Consider the following 10,622-nt stretch of genomic DNA (forward strand, 5'->3'; position numbering starts at 1 on the left):
AAAGTAAAATAATTAGGAGAGAAAGAAGGAGACAAAATCTGCAGGAAGCAAGAGAGGTGTAGGGCAGTGTCTTTTCAGTGGAAATAATCAATTGAAAAGCTAAATTGTCATCTCCTGGTTTGTGTGGGCTGAGGGTTTTCAAGGAATGGACAATCAAAGGATTGCTTAATGTGTATCAGGAGTTTCTTGGCTTTGATCAATTGTTGTCTGAAATAACTGGTAACTTCCTGGCATTACCTCATGTTTGGACGTAGTATTAATATTATAATTCAAGCTTTGAGGCCTTCACTAACATAGGCTTCCATCGCTTTGAGGCTTTTTGCATTTAAATGGAAATAAGAGGTCATGTCATCTTCAAAGGGCTTGCAACCTGTTTTAAATACAGGATAGGCAGAGGCAGTGATATAAGCATGGAAAAATCAGCAACAGAAAGACGGGCTAAATGTGGACCATCTGGCTCCTGGGTGGGCTCCTACAGGCCCCATCATGGTATCACACAAAGTATGAACCCCTCCCACTTTAGCACTCCATCTCACTTTTTTTGAAAGAAATCAAAGGATTAGAAGGAACTTCTGATGCTTAGTCCTTGTTCTTTCTACTGCAGCGAGAAATAATCCCTTCTGTGATCTGACCGAGATGGTGAAGGTCACACTGAGAGTGAGACCAATTATTTGTTAATGAAAGGAAGAGGTTTAAAAGTCTTGGCATCACTGATGAACTTTCAGTGAAGGCCAGGACAAAGCAAATAAGCTACGTTTAAAAAGAGTCTCTCCCCGCCCCATTCAGCCTCAGGTAGGGCTTTTTACCCTTTTGAGAATCACCAAAGACAAACAGATTTGGAAAAAGGACTGAACTTCACAGAGGGTGTACCAAAGGGTGTTTGCACCATAGCAATTTATTATCTTAATCACAGAATCACAGAATGGCTGAGGTTGGAAGGGACCTCTGGAGATCATCTAGTCCAACCCCTGCTCAAGAAGGGTCACTTAGAGCATGTTAGATAGGATCACATCCAGGCAGGTTTTGAATATCTCCAGAGAAGGAGACTCCACAACCTCTCTGGGCAACCTCTCGCAGTGCTCTGTTTTTCAGGAAGTAGATACTTCAAGAAGKATTCAGGTGGAACTTCCTGTTTGTGCCCATTGCCTCTTGTCCTGTCACTTGGCTTCACTGAAAAAAGTCCAGCCCCCATCCTCTTGACACGCTCCCTTAAGGAATTTGTAGACACTGATAAGATCCCCCTCAAACTTCCCTTCRCCAGGCTAAACAGGCCCAGCTCTCACCACCGTTCCTCATAGGAGAGAAGCTCCAGCCCTCTGATCATCATCTTAGCCCTACACATGTCTCTCTTGTACTGAGGAGCTCAGAACTGATAACTAGAAGGGTTAACTTGTTGTTCACTAGAACWCTCACTTAAATAATAAATAACAATAAAGCAGCTGATTTTCTAGAGCTTAGGTCTGCAGTCAGAACCATTTATCTCCTTGCTGGCAAAATGTATTGCTCTCTCTGAGTATTGCTCTCTGGTGTTGATAGAGAAAAATGAGAATTCACATGAATGGCAGATAAGGAAGGGAAGAGGGGACAAGAGACTATAATGAAAGTAGGGCAGAAGGAGTCAATAATCACGTTCCTCAGGCTAAGTTGCAGATTTTWTCTTGCCTAATACGTTTGCTTGATACCTTGAAACAAAAAAAAAAATTAGGACATTACCAAGAAAAGATTTAGAGACAAAAATTTAAGGGACRTTGTCGATACAGAGTAGGATTGAGATATCATCCAAACAGGATTAGATACCTCCTGAGTGCAGGGAGAGGGATGAAGTAACATTTCATGCATGGTCAAGCTAAGCACAAGCTTGTACAGCAGCCTGGATGGCTCGGCAGAGAAAAWCTGATGCAAAGCTAGTGGGTATCAGGAAAGACCTTCCCATTAGCAATAAAGAGCAGATGACATTTTGCAAGAACTTGGTGAGAGTCCTCTGGAATATCATGTACCTTCAAGCACAGAGGGATCCTTGGGGCTACCCACACTCATGAGCTCCCAGCACCTTCTTGATGTGTGAGACCAGCACAATCAGTCGTGTTCAGATAAGGATTTAAGGATCTCAAAAGCTCAAAGAAACTGAGACCACATGGTCAGGCTAAAGAAACCTTCTCATTTAGTCTGTTTAAAGAGTGTCAAGAGGTTTATGAGCGTTGTCAATAACTACATCAAAAAGAGAGGAAACAGCAAATAGTAGAGAATATATATGTGTACATATTTAACCGAAAGGACGCTAATGACCTAAGAATCACTGATTATAAAGATATAAAAATTAGGGAATGGAAGAGAAGGAAYGGATTAATGGAAATTAGGATGTGTTTTCTAATGCTGAGTGTGGTAGTTCCAACCCTGGGCAGAGCTGGGGAGATACCAATGCCAGAGTTCGTCCAAGAGGATTCAGATCAGAAGCGAAGGATGCTGGAAGTAGCCTAACTCAGTGTGCAATAGGACCAGGGGCTTCCTCCTGCCACAGTGTGATAGATACAAGGCTATTCTAGCTCCTTGTCACCAGGTGCAGACAGTAATGAGGATGAGCATGTATTTCCAATAGACCCCGACACGTGTGCACTCACGCACACACGTTCAACCACAAAGATCAGCACAGTGATAAGAACTTGAGGCCAGTGATCCCAGTCTTGCAACTGGCACTCAGATCTCTTACCCTACTTGCCAGTTAGCCCAGCCTGAAGCTTGCTAGGTCWCACACAGGCTCAGAATAGCAAGCACACCAACACAGAAAATCATTATGAATAACATCTAATAATAAAACACTGCAGAGATCAGACAGGTCTTGGCCAGGCAAGTGCATGGACCTGCAGCCAGGGAGATATGAATGTCACCGTGCAGCCTTCTTCAGGTTATTAAGCATCTAGTGCTTACTTTGACTTTTACTAGTGCAGGATTTCATGCAGTCCTTCTGTTCAGAAGAGGAAGCTGGTCAGAATTCACCCAAAGGCTGTCCTTAAAGTCTGTGGGTCTAGTCCAGAGGCTCCGCAGTGGGTTTCTGTTGTATGAGCAACTCATACCAAGAAAACTTTTGGATGCTACAAAGCACAAAAACTGRCAGCAAGACTATACTCTAGGCAAAAATATGATGAAGGAAGAGCTCCYCAAAAGAGATGGGGCCTCCTTCAGTGGTAAAGGTGCGTGATTGCTCTGTAACTTTCTTCTCTTTTGTTACTGATTGCTAGAGATTTGGCTGGAAGTCTTGGAGTCTTTGGGCCAGTATTGAATATTGCAGGTTGCAACCAACCTTTGCTGACCAGCTACCCTGTTTTCATTGACCTRTGCAAATCTAACTGCTGTGAAAGACAGTCAGTCCATCCTCCCCAAAGAAGACAGACTTTCTATTCAAAATAACTAAGCAGGTGTTCCCTACTGCAGAATATATAATCGTCCATCAGGAGAGCAAGACTCATGTCCCTTTCTGCTTAGAGTAACTCATATCCTCAGTGAGTACTTGGAGCAGTGCAATGTAGTGACATGGGATTTTCTCAAAGGAGGAAAAAAGGGGTCAAAAGATCTCATTTCAACCTACTAACAAATGGGGAAGAATCATAACTTCTGTTAAGAAAACATAACTTCTTGTTTCACCAAAACTGTTACAGGGCATCTTTCCTTCGGGGATCCAGGTACTTTTCTCTCTGTTCCCTTAGTAGTTTTCTGCCAGGAATTGCAAGCAACCCATTTCCCATCATCCATCCTAAATGGACAGGGATCTCAATATCCCCACTTCCCAACTCTTGCCTGGATATGGGCAGCCTCCTTCCCAAACTTGCCTGATTTAAGCACTCTCTAGCTGGTTCAAAAGCGGAAAGCAGAAGTAGAAACAAGCAAGGAGTGTTGTTCTACTGTGGGAGGATAGAGTGGAAAAAGAGGGATTTTTATTTTGTTCCTTTCCTTTCCCAGGCTTGACTAAYTATAAAACCCTTTAGAAAGGCTCCTGCCAAGCAGGTGAGAGGCTGAGATGAAACAGCAACTTAATCCACAGAGACGAGTGCCATCAATGATCCAATTATTTCAGATTTGATGCCGTTTGTGTCTCAGAGTTGGCAACTCCCAGCCCTGTGTACAGAGATGGACTGCATTTTGCACCAGTGAATTTAGGGAGGGAGGCAGTGGAGGAGACTGCCTTGATTTACAGACGAAGGCGATTAGCATATAAATTGGTACTATAGGTTAGTGAGCAACATAGCCTTGCTGAGTTGAATGAATCAGCAGGTCTGATTCTGTGGGAAGGAGGCAAATTAAAGTCTCTGTTCCTATGGCTCACTTTGGAGTGCCTGCAAGAGAAAATGAACATCATTTTTTTGTGTCGACTTTATTTATCTTTGATTATTTTTTTCTTTCTGCTGCTGTAATTTCACCTTCTTCTCTCTCTTTCTGTCTCCCCTTCTCTCCCTTTCTCAGTCATTAGCTCTTTGATGAGGTCCAGATTAGAGATCTGGTTATTTCTCAAGTAATGTTGACTAGCAAAGTCCGTGCCTGACTTCCCTTTTCTTTTTCCTGAATGTTTCATCTTTGTACTCATCCCCCCTTATTGCCTCCTTGTTCTTGATCTCACGTCTTTTCTCTTGTTTTCTATTATTTGTTTTCTTGCAGCATCTCTCACTCCCTCTGCCTCTCCTTTTACTTCTTCTAGTGAAGTAACAACTAAAACTCCAGGCGTAAACCAACAGTAACAGCTGGGGCAGATGCTTCCCCTGCATTAGTTCAGTTATATCCTCCTCTCTGTACTTGGGAATGGCTGTAGAGACACACCTCTGTTTTTTCTTTTTTTTTTTTTTTTTTTTTTTTTTTTTTTTTTTTTTTTTTAGCTCTGGAGGATAAATGTAGTAGAAGGTAGATGCTTGCAGAAACTAGTCTAGTGATGGGGCAGTATGTCCCATGGACAGAAAGACGCACAGGGTAGCTTCTGAGTTGCAGGACACTGATGGTGGGTCATTGYTTGTCATATCTGCCTCCTCTTGCCCTTTGCAATCATGCCATAAGCCCACTTACCAGGTCACAGAGCTGCTGCAATCAGGGAATCATTTTCTCTTGGTCCCTTCTCTAGGTTTTATCTCCTTCCATTCTTTTCTTCATTCTCCATTCTCTACTCACCCTCCCTCAAAATAAGCTCTCATTGTAATGGTGCCTTTCTCTGCGTCAGCAGAGGAGAAGGAGAAAAAATCCTCTTTAGTAGACAGGCTGGGTCAGAAAATTGAGCAAAATAATCAGAATAAAGTGGAGAAAGCACTTCATTCCAGCTTTGGCGCTGGTTCGTGTCTCTTGCTGCTTGCTGCAGGAATCTATCCTCTGCCCAAGTGAACATTAGGGAGGCAGGTGCATTCACACATTGCTAAGCACGGTCATGAGGGGTGCTAGCCGTATCACTTCACGGTTAAAGCTGGCTGTGCACAATGTTGTCTCTTATCTGCCTGAGTCACGAGCTCACAACAGCTTTAGCGTGTTCGGTACAGGAAGAGYGAAATCTTCCACAGTTCACCTATCTTAAATTGTGTTATTGGCTACAATTTACAGTGTAGAACTGCCGAATTCTAACAGCGTAGGCTGGAGAGGACTTCAACAGTCTCTCCTCTAATTTACTAGTCAAGGTAGCACCATTGGCAATGCTGGACCAGGTCAGCTATGATTTTTCCTAACAGAGTCTTGACAACCTCCAGCTTTGTGATTGCCCTTTGAGTACTTTTAGGTGGCTGTCAGATCTCCCATAGCTTCCTACTCACCAGGTTAAAAAAGCTCAGATACCTCAACTTCTCTTCCTAGCAGACATGCCCCAGTACCCTGACCACCCTGGTGGACTGGTGATTCCTGAGGGCTACTCAACTCTCAGAACAGTGCCTTGCACTTCTCTTTCTTGAGCTCCATGAGGTTTACAGCTGGTAAACTCCAGTGTTCACATCTATTAAGACATCTAAGGTGGAAAGTGTGATGAGAGATGCAGAATACCTGCTCTGCCAGATYGCCAGACCTTCTCTAGTCAATGGAGAACCCCCTTGCTTGGGCTATGATCCTGACCCACAAGTTCTTAACCAGCACATTATCCATTCCCTAGAAGAGCCCCATACCTCCCAGCTGCTTTYACCTGAAGGGTAACCCGTCTCCCTGTCTGTCCTTCTTAAAGAACCCATATCCATCCACCTCAATACTCCAGTCACATGAGCTATCCTGCCACATCCCTGTTATCCCACGTTATCTCTGTGAGCACACAGCAGAGCTCTGGCTCCTCTGTTTGGGATAGAGTTTCTGGCCTTCTTCACACTCCCTGCCACACAAAGTGCCCTGCAGTAGCCCCAAGAACTACAAGAGCAACTAATTGTCTRACACACTACAGGGCACAGACAATGCAACTGCTCAAGGGCTTGCTTACAACTCTGCCCTGGCTAAAATATGCCCTGTCAAATTTGCATCATCCCTTGAAGGACGTGGATAAGGTAGTTTACTCATTTAAGACCCTGGCCATGCTTGGGTTTTGCAAGAGCTACCTGGCTGTTGGGCTCCATRTGTTGCCCTAGAAGATATGCCTTGCAAAAAACTCTCCAAAAGTGGTTTATTTTTRTACACATGGATCAAGAATGAACTGAGCTGAAGGGACAAACAACTCCTCTTGCAATCATGTACATTCATGTTCAGATGCCATGGGCAGTAGCAAAAGAGCAGGGAGCATCTCTCCAGCTGGTGTATGGGCCACAAGAGCATCTTCTTTCTCTTCTAGTCCTCTTCTGAGAAAGATGGTTTAAAAAGAAAAATCGGTTTAATAAAGAGAATCTGACTGTGTGATATGTCAGCCCTGGGACAGCAGTACATTTATCTTAACACATTATGGGTTTAATTTGGTCCATGCAAAACCCAGAGAAAGCTAATTAAAAAAAAATCTTATTAAATAACTCCTCATCAAAAAATGGAATTCAGTCGAGCAGCTGGAGCCAGGGAGACATGCAGAATTCCTGGGCTCCATCAGMTGGGGGCAGAGGGAAGCTCCGTGTGCTCCCCTGTGCAGCTTTTCTTTGCCATGMAGTGCACATACAAACATACAACGTCGAGAACTATACGTCATGTGAGAATTGGTGAATCAGAGAGGGCTGAGCAGAAGGTGCTGCAGAAAAACAGGCAAAGAAGCTGTCCATACAATGCTGAATTATATCTGCCCTTCATTAAGACTCACAACTTGAGTACAAACCCCCAAAATGACTTTTTTTCCTTATGAGAGCAGGTGATTTTTTTTTTTTTACCTCCACGTGAAGATCGAACAAATCAATCAGTTTTGCCTTTCATTATATTTTCACGTACAAAGTCCCTGGAATAATTACCTGCCCTGAAATACACCAGCTCGGCCCCGATCAACTGAGTTATAAATATTGATGTGAAAGAAAAAACAGTAGAAATATTTCCTCTGAGCATTCAAACACAACTGAATTGTAAATACAAATGCAATCAGCTGGCATTTTCCAGAGCAATGGAAAGCCTCGTGCTTGGATTTCAAGATGCGAATCCAGGTGTGGGACAGGATTCTCAGCCGGCACAACTCTCAGGGGAGCAGCACTTTTGGACAACTTGCCCCTTTCCTAGTGGTTCTGCACCCTACGCTGCAAAGCTTTGGGCGAATCATTTATCGAATTTAGCATGGACACTGACACCTGAATTGACCACTCTAAACCCCTTCTGTCGTCTGTGAGGAGCTTGTCTAACTTAGCAGCGGATTTTGATGCGGGATTCAGCTCATTCTGGCACTTACGTTCAAAATACATCAAATGAATCATTTGCCAAATGTACTTTGTGCTTCTCTTTGTGCACTCTTAAAGGGGTGACCCGTTTATGGAGAGATAAACTACCGGCCCTTAAAGATATATGAAATTGAATTCAACTTTACCTTCTAGTTTATCCATGATCAGCTTGACTGTGTGATTTTATAACTATCTACTGCCCTAGCTGGTTTAGAACGGTTCAAGAAGAAATAGGGTACTTTCCCCACAGAAAGGGAGAGATTGGCCTGGAAATATCTGGATCTAATAGAAAACGGTCTGTTTAGGTATCACCAAAGACTTTCTTCTCAAGCAGTAAATATTTGTGTGACCATTAAGAAAAAGATTTATACAATAATGCATGATGGTAGTGATTGCTGCTATTGCTTTGGATGTAAAATAACGTTACACAGATGGATTTTTCAAAGCAAAAGAAGAAAGGAAACAGATTTCCTATAGTAACTTATCTAGCTTGATTTTCAGATGTAACCCAGACTGGCTCTGTATCTTGCGTTATTTAGACATTAGACACTTAAAGATAGTGCATCCAGAAAGAGTCAAAATGGAGAACAATTCAACCATAGGGTAGCTTTTATCCATTCCCTTGCTCTTCTCAATTAAAATTTTACATTTGAACATATTTGTCTYAGTGTTTTGAATTTGGAGATTCAGGCGAAGGCATCAGTCAGCTTGCTGAAGCTGATCTCTCTAGCTGTGCGCTTTAGCAAATTCGAGATTTCTGGTGATGCTTTTCAGTGAAATGAAAATGCTTCAGCTTGCTCTGGTACATACAAAGGGATCTGCCAGGACCCAGTTGTCCTGCTTAAAACTGGTGCCATCGAGCAACATTCCCTGTAMCTTGGCAAGGTCATGGCATCCTTTCCATAGCAAGATAGCAGTATACGGTCTGTGTTTGGTTTGCTTCCCTTTTGGTAGGTCCAAGCTCAGGATCCTCAGCCGCGTAGTTCATCTGTTTCTGCAGCAGACACGCTGCTCCATTCTGCTCCTGTGATGTGTGTGGAAACTTAAGTGGGAATCTTGTTTTTCAGGTCACAGACAGTATGGTAARTGCTGCTCTACTCAGAGGAGCTGCACGTTGGTGAGATAAATGCTCCCTTAAATCAGGGGAAACTTATTCTTCCAGCCCTTGCTCCCGGCTGAATCCTTAGTTCAAGGTATAAAGATGTGTGTTTTCAGCTCTGTTAGCCCAGGCAAATGGAAGAAGTCGTATATTCATCTTGCGTGACCCACTGCAGTCCATCAGTATACAATTTCTTTCTCGGTTGCACTTGGAAATCCTGCTGAACTCCATGAGGAATTACAATGAGTTAATGCCTCTTCTGGAGGAACAGCGATCTGCATACGCTCCAGCCTCTGGTGCAAATGATGGGTAAAGATCAGGCCACACTGTTCCCTTTCAATTGCTTTTTTAGCATAATGCTCCTAGAGTTTTCTTTCAGTCAATATTCCCTTCCCTGTCCCTTTTCCCCAGCTGCCTACCCCCTCAAAAAAGAAATTACTGTAGCACATCAAAATTCAGAAGAAGCTAGCCTCATTTCCTTAATTCCAGTCCTTAATAAAAAAATAAAGCCAACTTTCTTTCCTTTTTTTTTTTTTATTCCTCTTGCCTTATTTCAGAATATATTAAGATTTACTACCTCATTCTCTAGCTCTTTATTGCTGGGTTACACTTGGGAGAAGACTGCTCTGTCAAATGCTTACTAGTAAGGAACTCTACAGATAATGTGGCAAAAACAGCATTAAAAGCAATTCTTTTTAATCCCAAGAAAGGTTTAATGTACATGTAAATAAAAACCAGTTGTATTAAAACCTTATATGGACTGGGGGGGACAGTATATACTACAGTGAGCTGTTATGACTATCATAAATTGGAGAATCTGGTTTTTACTGTCTGTTTTTCAGCTGAGAATATCTTTCATTTCTAAGCTGTTAACTTTCTTGCTGGTAATTGCAGTTCAAAGGAGTTTCGTCTGTTTGATCAGATCCATCTGGTTAAACAGAGACACAATTTGGTTTCATAAGAAAATGTTGCAACGGGCAAGCTTTGTGTGTAGGTGACATTTAAAAGGTGGCTGGTGAGTCTGCAGTATTCTCGTTTAAGGTTATTCAGTCAGTATGRCTGGGCAAAGTCCTGAGAATAGAGCATTCAGAGCAGCTTTTCAATTAAACACTTTCTGGTTACATCTGAATGGAGATTTTCTGTCTGTCTGTTTGTCTCTCTCTTTTAATCCAAAAGTACATTCAAGAAAAAATGGGCCTCCAAAGGGACCAATTTATTGCCCTAACTGAGCTGAATTTGGTCATTAATTTCAACCAATAAAGACATAAAAGTTATGCCCTATGAGATATAAATTTGAAAATAAAACTTTCTGGAAATATCTACATGATTCTTATGGACTAAGCATGCTTTACTGTTCATTTCTAAAATAAATATTTTTTTCAATTGGCCTTTAGCTAAAAAAGCTTATTTGAAACCTTAAAGAACCTGAAGATGAAGTGAAATATTTAATTACAAGTGAAGAAAACTTATAAAAACAGGATTTTTTTTGTTGCTTCTGAGACAATAATAATAATAAAAAAAAAGAAATCCCAAGCCCAACCCACCTAACTCTCAAATCTGCAATCCAGCTGAATTACACCCACTTCATTTTTTGATTTGAACACTGAACTTTGACTCTTTACAGTCTAAGTTCTTGTTTCCTGGAAAAGTTAGCACTGAGAGACACTGGGTTCTTAGTACACTTGAATATTAAGACATCTCTCTTCATAATCTATATATAGGGACTTGTATAGCAATAACCTTGAAAGATG

This window comes from Rhea americana, unplaced genomic scaffold (genome assembly GCF_003343005.1).
Source record: "Rhea americana isolate MKP2758 unplaced genomic scaffold, rheAme1 scaffold_140, whole genome shotgun sequence".
Lineage (NCBI taxonomy): Eukaryota > Metazoa > Chordata > Aves > Rheiformes > Rheidae > Rhea > Rhea americana.